Source organism: Chelonia mydas, chromosome 2 (genome assembly GCF_015237465.2).
Source record: "Chelonia mydas isolate rCheMyd1 chromosome 2, rCheMyd1.pri.v2, whole genome shotgun sequence".
Classification (NCBI taxonomy): Eukaryota; Metazoa; Chordata; order Testudines; family Cheloniidae; genus Chelonia; species Chelonia mydas.
The window spans coordinates 197956163-197974635 of NC_057850.1; the positions used below are offsets into that span (position 1 = coordinate 197956163).

The 18473-nt window shown below is 39.3% G+C and overlaps 1 long non-coding RNA gene across 1 annotated transcript in view; it reads left to right on the forward strand.

The window, feature by feature from the left end:
• The window catches only part of LOC122464697, a 39254-nt gene extending 20991 nt beyond the window's left edge, over positions 1–18263 (forward strand). The window contains exons 2-3 of the long non-coding RNA XR_006288972.1: positions 2571–2668; positions 18026–18263. This is a non-coding gene — a long non-coding RNA (uncharacterized LOC122464697). The remainder of the gene's footprint in view (positions 1–2570; positions 2669–18025) is intronic.
• The last annotated feature ends 210 nt before the right edge of the window (positions 18264–18473 follow it).

The following is an 18473-nucleotide window of genomic DNA, read 5'->3' on the forward strand; positions in this document are numbered from 1 at the left end:
AGCAAACTGGAGGCAGCAGTACATGGCTGCTGTTTACGACGTCTCTGGGTTGGGACACAGAGTAGCAGGCAGGCCTGGGTTCCCTCACCAGGCACTGGGAAAGTGGCCTAAGCCCTGAGAAGGGGAGAAGGCTTGCTTAGAAGCCCAAGTGAAGGGCAGGATTTATGGGGCCCAGAGACGGGACTGAAGACCCTGGTGAGGGTAGACAGTGTGTTTGAACTCTTTGCTACCCTGAAAGGGATTTATCCACTTGACTGTGTGGCTTGGTACTGTAGCTGCTTGTTGGCCCTGTCCAGGATGTCTAAGTATAATTAGGAAGGCCAAAAATGAATTTGAAGAGCAGCTAGAAAAAGACACAAAAACTAACAGAAAATTTTCTTTTGAGTACACCAAAAGAAGGAAGCCTGGCAAACAATCAGGAGGGCCACTGGACAATCAAGATGCTAAAGGGGCACTTAAGGAAGAAAAGGTCATTTCAGAGAAACTAGATTAATCCTTTGCATTGGTTTGAACCATTCTTTTTAGGTAACAAATCCTGAGGAACTGTCCCAGATTGAGGTATCAAAAGAGGAAATTTTGGAACAAATTTATAAATTAAATAGTAATACATCAGCAAGACCAGATGTGCTGAAGGAACTCAAAAACAGAATTGCAGAACTACACATTCTGGTGTGCAGCCTATCACATAAATCAACCTCTGTACTAGATGACTGGCGGATAGCTAATGTAATGTCAATTTTAAAAAAAGTTTCCACAGGTGCTCTTGGCAATCACAGACCAATAAGTTTAACTTCAGTACCAGGCAAATTGGTTGAAACCATCAGACACATAGGTGAATGAGATATATTTGGGAAGAATCAAAATGGCTTTTGTAAAGGGAAATCATGCCTCACCAGTCTATTGGAATTCTTTAGGGTGTCAACAAGCAAGTGGGTAAGGGTGATTCAGTTGATGTAGTATACTTGGACTTTCAGAAGCTTCTGACAAGGTTCTACACCGAAGGTTCTTCTGTAAAGTAAGCAATCATGGGATAAGGGGGAAGGTCCTCTCACGGCTCAGTAACCGGTTAAAAGACGGAAAACAAAGGGTAGGAATAAATGGTCAGTTTTCACAATGGAGAGAGATAAATAGCAGTGTACAGATCTGTAGTGTTCAACATATTCATAAATGATCTAGAAAAGGGGGTAAACAGTAAAGTGGAAAAGTTTGCAGACAGTGCAAACTTACTCAAGACTACTCAACCCAATGCTGACTGTGAAGAGTTAAAAAGGGATTTCACAAAACTGGGCAACAAAATGGCAGCTGAAATTCAGTGCTGATAATTGCAAATAGTATACATTGGAAAACATAATCCCAGCTATACATGCAAAATGATGGGGGTCTAAATTAGCTGTGCCACTCAAGAAAGAGATCTTCGAGTCATTGTGGACAGTTCTCTGAAAACATCCGCTCAATGTATCTTGATTGTCTGCAATATCGTCAACTCCCTGACTGCCTTGGTTCAACAAACAGTTGCAGAATGTCCATATTTTGTGCACTTTATACTCCTACATTTATTGGGCTATGAATTTTTTCACATATTGTACATTTAGTCTAAAAGGCTTTGTTTGCCTAGGACTGCCTAATAGCCTCAGGGCTTTTATGGTAATAACTTTTAGTACTCATGCTGTATCTGTTTACAGCTTATAAGCTCATTTCAGGTTTTTCAAGTTGTTCTGACTCTTGTTATGCTGTCTGACTAGTTCAGAATGCTTTGCCATCTGTATAGCTGTGGGTGGACTTAAGTCTTACTTTAACTGTAGTTGCTGTGAGGGTTTCTTGTCTGTTGACCCAATAATCAACCTGCCTTTGATATCTTGGTGTTTTGTAGTTAAAAATCACAGTTTTCAGACTAAGCATGCAAAGCTCTTTTAAAAAGATTCAACATTTTCTCTTGGTTCCTGGATTGTCTGGTGAAAACATGCTCTTTCATAAACCACATTCCTCTGAGGTATAAAGTATGCATCGTACACAGCCAGAACCCTGTCACAGTCATCTTTGTGACTGCTTTCACTAAAGGTAAGGGATTTAAAGATATGCTCTGCCAACTTCCCCACAACATGAATTAAAGATGATACCTGAGTATCTCCAGTTTCTTTAGGGAATTTTCTTGCAAAAATGTTGCTTCCAGTCTGTCCATTCTGAAGGTCTATCACAGCTGAAGAGAGGCATATTGGTGGGACCCTGCAACTTTTGTTGCTTTTTTACCTCTTCTTCAGTTTGCAAACTTTGGAAGAATCTTTATAAGAATGTGCGAGTATCTAGTAAAAATGTCATTGTATATAGTTGTTTAACTGTTTGTGCTTCCTGGTTCCATTTTGAATTCCACATGGTGTTGGAGTGCGGGGTAGACGCCAAGGCATTGGTGTGTATTCCGCTATTAGTGGGTACATGTTGCTATCCACTGCTTGTAATGAAAAGTGGAATTGGGTCGTAAACCAGAAATCACTCCCATTTGTACACTGATAACAACAGAGACAGAAACTTACCAGGCTCTAAGGCTACTTCTGCCTCTTCTGTTTCTCCTCCAGTTCCATGGTGGACTGCTCCTCCAGGAGGTCATCAAACAGCTCCTCTGAATACAGACCCAGGACATTCTGCAGCTGCTCCAATGACAAAGACTCCTCAGGTACTGGCACGAGCACCATAGTCACTTTGCTAGCCTGATCTGGCCGCTGCTTGCTCCTCTCCAGTGCTATATTAGATTCAGGATCAGAAGCATTCTGGCTTGTCAGGCTATTGTGAACTGATGGTTACTTAGTGCTCAGCATAGTATCTAGCACTCAGTCAAACTCCTCATAAAAGAGGCAGGATGACAGGAAATTCCCAGAAGTGAAGTTCTGATCTCTAGCTTACCAGTAGTTGCTCTTGAACTGCTTCATCCATTCCCTGTACTGGTGACCAGTCCACTGAATCCCCAACTCTGCCAACTTGCCCTCTATTCCTTGGTATACAAGGTAATTTCTGGTACTCTTACTGCAGTCAAACGTCTTGCTCGCCTCACACCAGAGATTTACCAGAATCTGACTGTGGTTCCATGACCAAGTAGCAGCACGCTTGACAAAGCACTTTGTCTTATTGGTGGCTATAGCTAATACAGGAGATGGTTCACCCTGTTTGTATTTCAGCAGTCAGAATAAAATGGAAGGGTTAAACTTGGAGCAGCTATATTTGAACCAGGAGGGTTGCCATCATTTCCTGGGAGTTGATTGTCTAGCCTTGGGAGAGAAAAGACAAACACTGGCCCATAGGATTTGGGGATAGTGTTAGCGGACTCTCAGGATGTGACTCTGAGGATCCGGGCCTCAGCTCTGTCCATACAACAAAGTGATGGAATTTGAACCCAAGTTCCCCTGGGTCCATTGCAGTATAGACATGCCAGAGAGGTACCAACTTCCACAGACTTAATGGGAATTTCGGGTGCTTAATATTTCATAAGGAGCTAGATTGTGTTATCGGTTTTTGAGCAGGACTTCCCCTTGAGGTGGCCCAGGATCTGACCTATTAGTAATAGATTTTAAGAAAGTATACATATTGGAATTCACACTCCTTACAATGCACACATGTAATTCACCCTTAACAATCATGGGCATTACACACACACACACACACACACACAATGAGGGGACAACGTACATATTAAAGGTGAGCAGCACATATTAATCCCAGTTATAATTATTTTAATTAGACACTACACCTTTAAATCCTCAGAGTATTTCTTGTCACAGAAAAATAAAAAGTTCATTCTGATGTATTAGATCACATTGACAGTGTTTATGGTATGAGACTCAGGCCTGATTTTTAAAAGGATTTTCAAAGGTGCCTAGGTGCCTACATGAGAGTTAGGGGCTTAGAGGCTTTTGAAAATCCCACTAGGCACCTAGCTGCATTTTTAGATGCCTAAATACTTTAAAAATCTGGGGCTAAGTCAAAGGCTATCCTTTGTACAGTGTTAGCATTCCAGTCCTCCTCACTGAGACCAGGACACAGCAAGGTGTATTGTTTGTTCATTTTTGTTAAGCCCTGACAATGTGCTTAGCACAGTATATTAGCACTGCAACTTTCCTAAAACTTGGAACCAAACTGATCCTAATTTGACAGCTTTATGAGAATCGCTGAAAATTCTGTAACCAAATAAGAAATATAAAAGTGTGAACAGTAACACAGGATGTATGAAAAGCAGCTATTCAAACTGAATAATGCTGAGCCCCCTAAGTAGATTTTTAGACACTACACTGAACTGGGTCTTACTTTTATTATGGAAATGTGAAATTATGAGCTGCAACAACATTCTGGGGCAGAAAACAAATTCAGTCAGCAGTCATTTGAAAAACCACTTGTTTAATTATTTCTAGCTTTTCCCATGCTGTTGCCAAGAACAGAGGCCACATTTAATGACTGCCTAGTTCATTTACAGTATTCCATTTAGATTTGTCTCAGAGGTAGTTGATGTAGAGCCTTTTGTGCTTTGTATGAGGCTCATACGGATCACTTTAGTAGTTAGATATAATTCATGTACAGTTTGGTTGAAATCCCTCCACATCCTTCAAAACACTTTTTTCCTCCCTTTCTCCCCCCCCCCCCCTTTTGAATGCAGTGGCACCTGCTTCAACATGGTGAAGCTGATTGTTTTCAGACAATAGGGCATTCAGGGCACCAGCACCTATTTCTGAGTTCTGAAGCAAGTTACAGGAACTTTATGTACTTCCCCTCCCCCTGACACCGAAGAACAAATACCACCGTGGACACTATGTGTAAACAACTGGAAATCACAGGCAACTGGAACATGGCACAGAAACTGGGGGGCTGATTCTCCACCATTTTACCCATTGTACAGTCATTTCTGTGTGTGTGCAAAACGATGTGGCTTTCAGCATGAGAGTCTGGATCTCTGGCTCCAATGCATTTTACAATTCTAAAGGTACACAATTTAATCTCTAGGTGTTAGCCAACATGATAGCTGCCATGTTCCTAGTATTATTATTATTATTATTATTTTATTTTATTAAACATTTTATAGTAGAGCAGCAACTACAAGCCTAAACCAGGCTGGGACTCCACTGGGCTTTGTGCTATAGGCATACAGAAAATGACAGTCCCTGTCTCAAAGTATTTACCGTTTAAAAGACAACCCATCACCAGTGTATGAGACAAACAAGGGAGTGGGGAGGCAGGCAGGGTAATAATTGAATAGGATGTTTAAGACATATCAGCTGTGTGAGCACCCAGACCTGTTTTGCAGTGCTCCCTCCACCTGTGTGGTGGTGTTCTTAATGCCAGGGATTTATTTGGAAAATTCCTTAGAGGTGAGACAATAGGGAGGGGGAAGCTACACAAAGTTCCTGAAGCTACAGACTAAGGTAATTAGCTTGTTGCAGTATATTTTAGGATGTGTGCTCTTCAGGGGCAGGGACTATGTCTTCAACCGTATTTGGAGAGTGCTTAGCCATTTTGAGGGGCACTTCACTATAAAGATTAGTGTACACTTAGTTATCATGCATTGAAATTAATGGAAAATTTGTCATGGGAGCTGCATTAGCCTTTAATTAGGCTAAATTTTAGGGGAAGCAGGATCAGACTTTAAGTAGGTGGTTTCAACAGGACTACCAACCTCAAACATTAAAAAATCAGGAGATTGGCTTAATAACTTTTAGATTTAAAATGTTTTCAATTCTATTTCTTTGCGTTCTGGTTTTTGAGTCTTTAGGGTTCATATTTTCAAACTGAAAGCGTGAGATTGTCATGGAATCACTGGTCCCCAGGAGCTGGGCAAAAAGTAAAACACTAAATATTGCAGGAGTTGGCAACACTGAGGGCTTAAAGTTAGGCATGTGCTTAAGTGTCTTGCTAAATGGAGGCCTTAGTTAAGTATATATTTCAAGTGCTTTGCTGTATTGGGGCTACACAAACCTGAGCTCATATATTAATTGAAACTATATCCTGTAAACTTAATTATGATTAACCAGCAACAAATTGTCACTTAATCTCATCTTAAAAGAGTTCTTTAAAGAACTGTAAATTTAGCAAAGAACCGAACAGTCCTAAGGAAGTTTAGCTTGTACAGTATAATAAATTGCCATCTCATCCTAGTATGGCCTAAGAACACTAAGTTTTTTAACATAATGCATAACTGTCATGTGGAACATATTGATGCAAGTTATCATTGAGGCCTGGATGTTATTAGGATTTTAAAAAATATCCATTTACATGAATAATGATAACATCCACAATTACATTTGATACGATAGAAAATAAAAGAGATATAGACCTTCATACTTTGGGGAATGAGCCAACCTCTGCCTGAAGTTAGGAGAAAACTTCTCCTATGGGCAGTCTGTTCCATAAGTGTCCATTATTAGGAATCTATCTGGCAACTTAGGCCCTTAAGAGGCTTTGAAACTTCTGGGCCATGCACTAGCTCAAGAAGGTCAAATGTCCGTGTCACTCTGTTATTATAAAGTGAAGGAGACTGAGGATATTTGTGTTTGCATACATATGCATATATCTGAAATGTTTTAAACTATCAACTCTTAATGCATGTGCATAAGTTCCACTAACATTCATGACTCTTGCGTGCACAGAAAAAGAGCAGATTTGATTTGTGTTTTGGCTGTATGCCAGAAGACAACATAGGCTTGCAAACACAGAATGCTGCAAGGGCTGCTGTTTAGCTATACGGGTGCTTCGGAAGGTCATCATACCCTTCCCAGTAGTGCCCACTTTTTCTAAAGGAAGATTTGCCCTCCTGCTTGTAATGTTACATTTTTTTCTGGGTGGCATCATGCCTATTTCCAGGCAGGCCTCCATTACCAAATTCAGTATCTACCTGTTTCAAGGGGTATTCTTATTTCAGAAGGAATTAGTGGCAACACATGGTGGCAGCAGTGAGCAATGAGCAAGGGGCAATGAAGAAGATAAACAAGCTGTACCTTTAAATATTTTAATAAGATATTGGCAGATGGCACAGAAATGCATAGTGGAATTTCCTATATATCTTTGATTCCCCCCCTAATTTTAATAATCTATTTCCAAATCTTTTTCACATTTTACAAAACAAGATCTATTTTGTAGATTATTTCCAAAGCACGTATTCCGACTTTTCATATGGGGAATTCTTAATAGCTGTGTACGTAGTTCTCTGTGTCTATAACACATCTTGTTTGTGAGCTTGAGTAGGTATAGGAAGGCAGAGGTTTCCTCTTGAACATAAGATATTCTGGAAAGATGTGTTGCAATTTATTATACCTGCTTGACAGTAACTGAAAAAGCCAATTCATTTGACTATTTAAACTTTATTTTGTTTTTATACAATCATTTTAACTAATTTCAAAATATCAAACAATATATTGAAGGACTGTAAATAAAATAACAGCTGAACTGCAGTGAAATATTTCCAGTTACACCAGCCATTTCCATTGTGATTTAGAATGTCCCCAGAATTCTGATATGGAAAGATTTATTGGGTTTATTCTTGCCCATTTTAAAAAAGACATGTACCTATAGCTTCTGTACCTTTTCTCCTACCAGTAGTATTTCCTCCTGCTGAGGCATGAGCACTCTCCTTGCAACTGCCATTTAAGGGACTATATCTTGCACTGGAATCAATGCAAACTCTGCTAGAGTAATGAGCTCAGAATCAAAATGAAGCTCTCCAACTAATATTTCTAAACAAATCCTATTTAATAGCAAGGAGCTGAAACCAAATGTAATTGTACTTTTAATTTTTCGAGCAAGAGCTAAAATATATACATATATTTGCATTATCCAAATGTTATAAGCCAATAATATCAGTAGTTAAACCATTTTCCTCATAATTTCAATATTTGTGTTATTTACCTCAATTTGTTACTTCTTAATGTTTTATATATGAAGTTATAACTTGATAACTGTACATACACCAGGATATTTAAAAGACCAAATTAATCAAAAGTATGTTTAATTATATTTCAAATTTTATAATGGAATTATTTGGGGAAGAATAAACTAGAAAGTTTTCTAGACGGGGTTGATGATAGGCATTTTGCTGTCCAGGGCGGAAAACATTTTCAGCACTACCCTGGAGTAGCCGTGCACACAGAAATAAACAAACAAAATCCAAAAGCTAAGCAGCAGGCACTGCTGTGTGATGCCCCCTGAAAGTTGGTGCATAGGTGACCACTTTTCTTGCCCACCCAGCTGAAAACTGACCCTGTTTTTAGAGATCACCAACACCCACACCAAATGGAAACTTCATTACTAAATAATAATACTTTGTGTTTATATATAGCACCCACTCAGCTGAGCTCAAAGTGCTTTGTAAATATTAAATATCACAGCACATCTGTGAAATAAGGAAGAATCATTAGCCCAGTTTTAAAGATGAGGAAACTGAAGTATAAAGACCGTAAGTGTTTTTTCCCAAATTCACACAGTGAATCAGTGGCAGAGTTGAGAACAGAAGCCAGGTGTGCTGGATTCCAGTCCCCTGCTCTAACCAGTGGATGAACTGCCACCCATTAATACCAAATATTTGTAATATTTCACAAACACTGTTTGGTTGGCAAGAATCCCTTTCTAACCTGAGTCAGAGGCCACGCTTAATGCGCTTTGTAGACATACTCACAGAACATCTATCTAAGCTGTGACTCAAAGGCTACTTGGGCACTTTGAGGGTGACTATATATGAAGAAAATTTGCATCTGATTACAAATAGACAATGTTCCCTCAGCCACATCCTCTGATTTCTAATTAGAAATGTTTGAATCAGCCTTCTTCCCTTCCGGTCAGTAAGAGCCCCAGGGTGAGCAAACAAGGAGCCTGACTGGTTCTGCTTGAGCCTAGGGGAGTGCCTGGCAAAGAATGGCTCCTCTCTCCCATGAAGCTAATCTGGACAGCCCAAGAGCGAGGATAAAGAAGAAAAGGTGAGAACCAGCATCCTCTTATGGCATCATGTTTCTCTGCACCAGCCCAGGTGAGAGCAGAGCTTTCACAAGCTGGCTATTGGTCTGCCGCATATGCCAATTGGAGATAGTTGGAGACCAGAACACTGCAGCCACTCCCCCTTCTCACTCTGGACACACCTGCTGCACTAGGGGCTGTACACAGGAAGGTGTGGGAGTTGGATATCTTGGTTCTGCGCCTATTGGAGCCTTCCCCACATTAGGGACTCCTCAGCAGGAAACTTGGGGGAATTTTCCATTCCCTTTGCTCCACTGCAGCAGTGCAAAGGGAGCAGACCAGGACCAAGAATCTGCTCCAAATTATTGACTGTGGCCCTCTTGGCCTTTTTGAAATAATATGCTAGGTCAGGCTGTGAAAATATCGAACACCACTATCGTATAGTGAATTTGAATGCAGCCTCCATGTGATCTTATGCATGATGATGCAGCATTGTTAGAGAGCCTCTCTAGGACTACAAGAAATGCAGTCCCCTTGCAGCTTCATTAATGTAATTGGAATCAGCACTTATATGGATTTACCACGACCAAAGTTGTTTCAAAGGCATTGATTATGTGCTGTGTCCCTTGGAGCAGTATTTCAGGCTGAGGTCCCACTGGGATATAGGCAGATTTGAACAAAAAACTGAAATAGCCTTAAAATATATATTGCTGTGGTGATGCTTCTACAGGAGGAAGGCCTGTGTTATCTTAAATACGATTTATGCACAACCAGCATATTAATGTATCGGCTCTTTACTGCAGTTTCCCTTCATCTTCTAAGAAGTTTGTTCCTTTCTACGGAAGTGAAGAGAACTTCAATATATTTTGTTTTTTCTGCTGCTTTCACAAAAAATGTAGTTTCTGATTCTGTGGTTTTTGAAATAGAGGGGTAGCATTCTTACTGCAGTGAATTGAATGACTATTTGCACAAGAGTCCTGCACTTAGGACAGAAGAATCCAATGCACCGCTACAGACTAGGGACCGAATGGCTAGGCAGCAGTTCTGCAGAGAAGGACCTAGGGGTGACAGTGGACGAGAAGCTGGATATGAGTCAACAGTGTGCCCTTGTTGCCAAGAAGGCCAATGGCATTTTGGGGTGTATAAGTAGGGGCATTGCCAGCAGATTGAGGGACATGATCGTTCCCCTCTATTCGACATTGGTGAGGCCTCATCTGAGGTACTGTGTCCAGTTTTGGGCCCCATACTACAAGAAGGATGTGGAGAAATTGGAGAGAGTCCAGCGAAGGGCAACAAAAATGATTAGGGGTCTGGAACACATGAGGTTGAGGAGAGGCTGAGGGAACTGGGATTGTTTAGTCTACGGAAGAGAAGAATGAGGGGGATCTGATCGCTGCTTTTAACTACCTGAAAGGTGGATCCAAAGAGGATGGATCTAGACTATTCTCAGTGATAGCAGATGACAGGACAAGGAGTAATGGTCTCAAGTTGCAGTGGGGGAGATTTAGGTTGGATATTAGGAAAAACTTTTTCACTAGGAGGGTGGTGAAACACTGGAATGCGTTACCTAGGGAGGTGGTAGAATCCCCTTCCTTAGAAGTTTTTAAGGTCAGGCTTGACAAAGCCCTGGCTGGGATGATTTAGTCGGGGATTGGTCCTGCTCTGGGCAGGGGGTTGGACTAGATGGCCTCCAGAGGTCCCTTCCAACTTTGTTATTCTATGATTCTATTTTAACAGACATTTTTCTTGGATTTTAAAAAACATTGCTCACCAATGTTTTGCAATAAATTTCAAGACTGCCAGATTCTCCACTACTGCCGAGATGCCCTCAGTGTGAGATTAGACTATAGGGATCAAAGTGATCTTAGGCCACCTCTGTGATGGTGTATGATCCTTGGGTTGCTTAGCATCAAGGACAGTCTCATCATTCACAGCAGCGTGAAAGTCTCTTTAAATTGCACGTTTCCAATAGTTCCTGGCGGTTGTTCTCGCAGCTTGTGATTGCGGGGTAGGGGAATATCCCAGCTGTACTCCCTTTCCCCTGGACATGCCCCTTAAACTGGGGACTCCACATCACTGGTGGATTTCTTTATATAGGAAGAATTTTCCAATGATTGGGCAACTTTGCACTGTGAGGCAAGTGCAAAGATGCTGTAAGAGATTGCAAAATCTGATCCCCTTTTCTTTTCTTAAAGAGACTTTTAAATAGTTTGTTTTATATGACATGGAATAGCAGAAATATTGAACATTTTGATTGTGCTATGGGTTCCCCACTATATGTCTTTACACACACATCTACCCTCAAGCAATGGGGCATTGCAGCTGTGACACTGGTGCTGGATTTTAGAAAGACAAGATGGGTGAGGTAGTGTCTTTTATTGAATCAAACTGTGTTGGTGAAGGAGACAAGCTTTTGAGCTTACACAGAGCTCTTCCTCAGGTCACGGGTCTGGATTTGTCTCATGCTGATGGGCTCTCTCACTACCTTTATTTCAACTTATCCTTGATCTGGAAGAATATGCATATTTTCACCAGTGCAGCTACATCTGTGGCTAAAACTCCAGTGTAGATAAGACCTTAGAGCAGCAGCACCAAGGCCTTTCCAACTTACACTGGGGTCTGGGCTGGGGCAGAGAAATTGGGAGTCCCCTAAGCTTCCTTCGTTATGTTGCTGCCAGGAAGCTGGGCACAGAAGGGAAACTGCCCCAATGTCTTCTGATATGGAGTTTTGTGTGGTGCAGAGTGAGCTTTTTGGTGCTGTAAAGTAATAATGAATATTGACACTTCTTGTGGGAGAATGATTAGAATGAATAAGAATACTTGAAAATGGCACTGTTCATGTTCAAAGTGAATACAAATAGAATAGTCTGTCTTCTTTAAATTAAACTAAAATAACAAATCCCTACTTTTGCTTTGTATTTCTTTCAAAATGAATAAAAATAGTAAACTACAATTTACTTCTGATAGTGATCGTTTTCACTTTTGTTCCAGGGTCTCCTACCTTCAGTGCTTTCTCATCTCTCTTGCATAGTTTCAGTATGGAATTTAAAAATCCTGAATAGAACAGAAGCAGACAAGTTCCAGAGTAAAGACATAAGGACTAAATACATAAGAAATTTGTGATGTGATTAATATAACCTTCCTGCATGCTTTCAAGGAAACATATTATGTTTTACATAACAGCCATACTGCATCAGACCAGTGGTACAACTAGCCCAGTATCCTGTCTTTCGACAATGGCCAATGCCAGGTGCTTCAGAGAGAAGGAACAGCACAGGGCAATTATCAAGTGACTCATCCCCTGTCATCCACTCCCAGTTTCTGGCAATCAGAGGTTTAGGGACACTTAGAGCATGGGGTTGCATCCCTGACCATCTTAGCTAATAGCCATTGATGGAACTATCCTTTATGAATTTATCAAATTCTTTTTTGAACCCCATTATAGTTTTGGCTTTCACAACATCCCCTGGCAATGCGTTCCATAGATTGATTGTGCATTATGTGAAGAAATACTTCATTTTTTTTGTTTTGTTTTTTAAACCTGCCTCCTATTAATTTAATTGGGAGACCCTGGATCTTGTGTTATGTGAAGGAGTAAATAACACTTCCTTATTCATTTTCTCCACATCATTCATGATTTTATAGACCTCTATCATATCCCCCCTTAGCTGTCTCTTTTCCAAGCTGAAAAGTCCCAAGTTTTTTAATCTCACCTCATATGGAAACTGTTCCACACCCTTAATCATTTTTGTTGTCCTTCTCTGTACCTTTTCCAATTCTAATATATCTTTTTTGATATGGAGCAAGCAGAACTGCATGCATTCAAGGTGTAGGCATGCCATGGATTTATATAATGGCATTATAATACATTCTATGGGTGGCATACCCGAGATCACTTATTCACTGACGCTTTAAAAACTCCTGCACCCCAATCTGGGTCTATGCTGGTTATGTACTATGTATGTATCTTGTGAACCTTGTAACCGATACTTGTAACCTCTCATAACTCAAGCCTGATCCCAGATGTACAGTAGCTTCCTTCTTAACTTGTGTAAATTTGATTTTAAACATTAGCTTTCATAAAATGTTTAAATATTGTAAAAGGAATTTGAGTTTGTATATTTTTGTTATCTTGGAAATTTTAAAGTCAGTTCTTTTCTGTGGTTTATAGGCATTCCCGGTACATTGTGCCAACCACAGCTCTGATACTATTTGCATGTGATTGGATAAGCCTTTTCAATCATGCCCCCTGACCTAGGATTCTGAGCAGAGTTAATCTTATTATTTTTCCTTGGAGGCTGAAGGTTACTTTCCCTCTTGTGGGACAAGAGTGCATGAATTTCCTTTACAAAACAATTTGGGTGAAATCCTGGCCCCATTGAAGTCAATGGCAAAAAACTCCCACTGACTTCAATGGGACCAGGATTTCATCCTGTAAGACTGTCTGAATCTTATTAAAGAACACTTTATTAGAAACAGAGAGAGAAAAATCATATCAAAACTAGGGCTGTCAAGCGATCTAAAAAATTAATTGTGATTAATCGCACTGTTAAACAATAATAGAATGCCATTTATTTAAATATTTTGGGTGTTTTCTACATTTTCAAATATATTGATTTCAATTATAACACAGAATACAAAGTGTACAGTGCTCCCTTTACATTTATTATTGATTACAAGTATTTGCACTGTAGAAAAACAAAAGAAATAGTATTTTTCAGTTCACCTAATACAAATACTGCAGTGCAATCTCTTTATGGGGAAAGTTGAACTTACAAATGTAGAATTATATACAAAAAAACCCTGCATTCAAAAATAAAACAATGTAAAATTTTAGAGCCTACAAATCCACTCAGTCCTACTTCATATTCAGCCAATCGCTCAGACAAACATGTTTGTTTACATCTGTGGGAGCTAATGCTGCCCGCTTGTTTACGTCACCTGAAAGTGAGAACAGGTGTTCACATGGCACTGTTGTAGCCAGTGTCACAAGATATTTACGTGCCAGATGTGCTCAAGATTCATATATCCCTTCATGGTTCAGCCACCATTCCAGGGGACATGCGTAGACGCTGAGAATGGGTTCTACTAGATAATGATCAAAGCAGTGCGGACCGATGCATATTAGGGTGACCGCCAGCAAGTGTGAAAAATCGGGACAGAGGGTGGGGGGGTAACAAGAGCCTATATAAGAAAAAGCCCCAAATATCGGGACTGTCCCTATAAAATTGGGACATCTGGTCACCCTAACACATGTCCACTTTCTTCATCTGAGTCAGATGCCACCAGCAGAAGTTTGATTTTCTTTTTTGGTGGTTCGGGTTCTGTAGTTTCCGCATTGGAGTGTTACTCTTTTAAGACTTCTGAAAGCATGTTCCACAGCTCATCCCTCTCAGATTTTGGAAGGTACTTCAGATTCTTAAACCTTGGGTCGAGTGCTGTAGCTATCTTTAGAGATCTCATATTGGTACCTTCTTTGCATTTTGTGAAATCTGCAGTGAAAGTATTGTTAAAATGAACAACATGTGCTGGGTCGAGACTCCTATAACATCATACGGCAGAATGTGGGTAAAACAGAGCAGGGGACATACAATTCTCCCCCAAGGAGTTCAGTCACAAATTTAATGAACGCATTATTTTTTTAACGAGCGTCATCTGCATGGAAGCATGTCCTCTGCAATGGTGGCCGAAGCATGAAGGGGCATACAAATGTTTAGCATATCTGGCATGTAAATACCTAGCAATGCCGGCTACAAAAGTGCCGTGCAAATAACTGTTCTTACTTTCTGGTGACATTGTAAATAAGAGGACAGCATTATCTCCTGTAAATGTAAACAAACTTGTTTGTCTTAGCGATTGGCTGAATAAGAAGTAGGACTGAGTGGATTTGTAGGCTCTGAAGTTTTACATTGTTTTGGTTTTGAGTGAAGTTTTGTAACAAAAAAAATCTACATTTGTAAGTTGCACTTTCATGACAAAAAGATTGCAGTATAGTACTTGTATGAGGTGAATTGAAAAATACTATTTATTTTATCTTTTACAGTACAAATATTTGTAATAAAAAATACACTTTGATTTCAATTAAAAAACAGAATACAATATATATGAAAATGTAGTAAAACATCCAAACTATTTAATAAATTTCAATTGGTAGTCTATTGTTTAACAGTGTAATCAATTGGGATTAATTTTTTTAATTGCAATTAATTTTTTGAGTTAATCGTGTGAGTTAACTGCGATTAATCGACAGCCCTAATCAAAGCATGTCTAGCCTTATAATTCATCTAAACAGGTACAAAAGTATAGGTAAGAATGGAAAAATGAGAAAATAACCTGATCACATCTTTTAGCCTTCTGTCTCAGTCATTCATGATCTAGCAATGGCTAATCCTGGCTTTCTCACTGTCCAGCACTACACCAGCGGGGCAGTTTTTGAGATCTAATTACCTCCCTCTGCTGGACAACATCCCCAACATGCCCCTCAGCAACTAGGTAAAGGTGTAACCTTGCAGTACTATATTGACAATAGAGTCTCCATCACCCACTTACAAAAATCTGAAACAAGCACCTTCATGCTTTCTCCCATGCTGTCCCTCACACTTGGGAGATGCTCCACATAAATATCTGCAAAGGCACTTCATTATCCTCCTTCAAATCCCTTCTTAATACTCTCCTTTTCTGTGATGCCTACAAAAAACTTGACAATAGACCATGGCCTATTACCACGACAAATATTCTCTCATTGTTTTCTTGTACTTCCCCAGTCTGTATCCACTAGTTGTCTCTAGTCTCATGCTTAGATTGTAAGCTCTGTCAGGCAGGTACCATATTTTTTGTTCTGTGTTTGTATAGCACCTAGCACAGTGGAGTTCTGGTCAATGACTAAGGGGTTACAGTAATATAAGCAATAATAATTAATAAAGATGTCAAAATTGTGTGCACAATCCAATGCCATACCAAACATTATAGCGGTAAGATTTTTTTTTTACATTTCCTTAATCATACTTCAGATAAGATGAGGCGGCTATATAGTACTGTTTACACAACAGGGCTTATGGTGATCAAGTCTTTCCACAGATTAATTTTTCACAGTGTGTTGATTTTATAACCTAGTATTACTACAAGAGAACGTCTATGATTTAAAATAGAATTTGATTCTATCACATAAATCTTGAAAGCCTGCACATTCAGATTTGGTATATCGTACAAACCTGAGAAGTATGGACTTTTGGAAAACAAATGCATTTTAGAGTATTTTCAAGGTGTGGGGATGTTGTTCTGCTTCTTTTACATGTGTGTGTGTGTGTTCCTATAAGTCAATATTGTGCTGTACAGGCCAATAGCTTGTAAGTAACCGCTGTCAAAATACGTGCTAGGGACTGGTTCCAGCTTTTCAGTTTCATTATGCTCTCTCAGTATATTTAAGTTTCAATTTAGCCAAGTTACCTTACAGCAATGTAGAACTCTACATCCAGTACTTTAGGGAATATTTTGTGTTAACATCTGCAGTAAATTATTTTAATTACTCTCATTCCTATGCTGTCAGATTCATAAGTTATTTTCTGAAAGTACATTTTCATTTTTTAAAAAAAGTTACAAAATATATAAAACATCATGCTAAAAATGTGTGTGGACCTAAACACGACTAAACAAATTCTTAGGATGTCCTACAGTTACCTACAAAATAGAGAACAATTTTATACTGCAAGGGGTCCTAACTTCTGCAAAAAGTACACAAGATAAAGCTTTTTTCTGTTATACTAGAACAATACTGCCATAACTTGCATTTTATGTGTTAGGGCTCTTATCTTTCTTGTAGAAGTTAATATATGGCTTAGTGTTGTATTGTTGTAAACTCTCTGAGGCAGGAGCTGTCATTCCTTTTATGATTGTGCAGTGCCCAGAATAACGAGACTCCAATCCTGAGCACTGCTGTAATATTTATTTATTTAAATTCATATATAATAGATGGGGACCTACGTAGCTAGAGGCACCCATCGTATTTTCTGTGCACCTAGCCCACAGATTAAACCACACAAAGTAAAAAAATCACTGACCATGAATTTAATCACTATTCTATATAGGGTTCTATACCTCATTCATCACTATAACCATGTCTCAGCCCAACCCCTCAAAGTTTAAGAAAATATGGGCTTTGTAGCATGCCCAGTAAGTGAACAAACCCAGGCTCTGGCAGACCAAGATGGGACGCAAATTCCAAAATTGAGGACCCTTCACAGGGAACACACTGCCAGCAACTCCCTCTCATTTAGGGCTCAATCTTGTGCCCATTGAGTCAATGATCTTTGCTGATCTCAAGTGTGATAGTGTGTTACTAGGGGAGAGGTGAGATTATCATTTATTAAATCATAATTAATAGTAAAATTTTTGATATTTAGATAAGTTCTTCCAGTCTCTCTTGGCTCTCTGATCAAAACAAAGGGTAAAATCAGTACAAGTGAAATGCATCTGACTAAAGTTTCTGTAGCCAACTGTGAATGACAAGGATGCCACGCCTTTCTAATTGAATTCCTCTTCTTGTTAATATTTCATACAAGTGAAAACACCTTAGTGTGAGAATGAAGAAAACAAGATAAAAACAGGAATAAGGTTGTCTATTAAGATGCAAAGATAAATACAAACTATTTGCTTCGTTCTCGCTTCTTTGAGTTACAAATTTTTCACTGTCATGGAAATGCTTTTCATCTTCCCTGAAATTCATCGTAATGGCACTCAGTTGACAAATATATTCACCACAGAGACGTATTTACAACACATTCCTGTCTTCTGCCTCAAGCTCTTTATCTCTTAAGATGATAAAAGTATTTATCTGAGAAGAGTTTACATATATCTATGTGGCTCTAGGCATACATAAATTATTAAAGGTATTCATAAATATTTCTAATCAGAGAAAAGTCAGATTTTTAAAAAGGTGAATTTCCTTTATGAGATTGTATTTCAGTTAACAGCAGCAAGAAATTAACATAAAATGTGAGTAAATTACATTTTTCAAAATATGTGTTTCTAAGCTGTGCTTAGATAATGTTCTCATTTTAGGAGGCAAAATATGAAAGAGGAAACAAAAAGTTTACTTACCTTTTTCTCATAGGTAGATTTCCAGTTCCACTACTGAAGTGTAGAAATACTTACAGAACCAGTCCATTGGGTGCTTGCATTTCATGTGTGGGAAGTGAAGTGGACCTTGGCAGTAGCGATTTCAGCAACCTGTAAATGTATTTTTAAAAATAAAAAGTTGTAACCAAATTTTTCAATATGAGCCCATTCAGCTGTGTATTTTGTATAACATAAGGTTTTGTTCATCTTTACACCATTCCTTTACAACATGAGACATCTGTCCACATTTCCATTGCATCTGTTACTACAGTAGCTCGGTGACAAATTGACCTTCATTTCTTCCTGTTAGTAATACTGTATTACATTCATATAGGGGCTAATTTTCGGGCGGGGGGCTGAGCACCTGCAGCTCCTGTGCACAACTGGAGTTCTGGGCACTCACCCCCTCTACAAATTAGGCTCACAGTGCTCATCATCCCAAA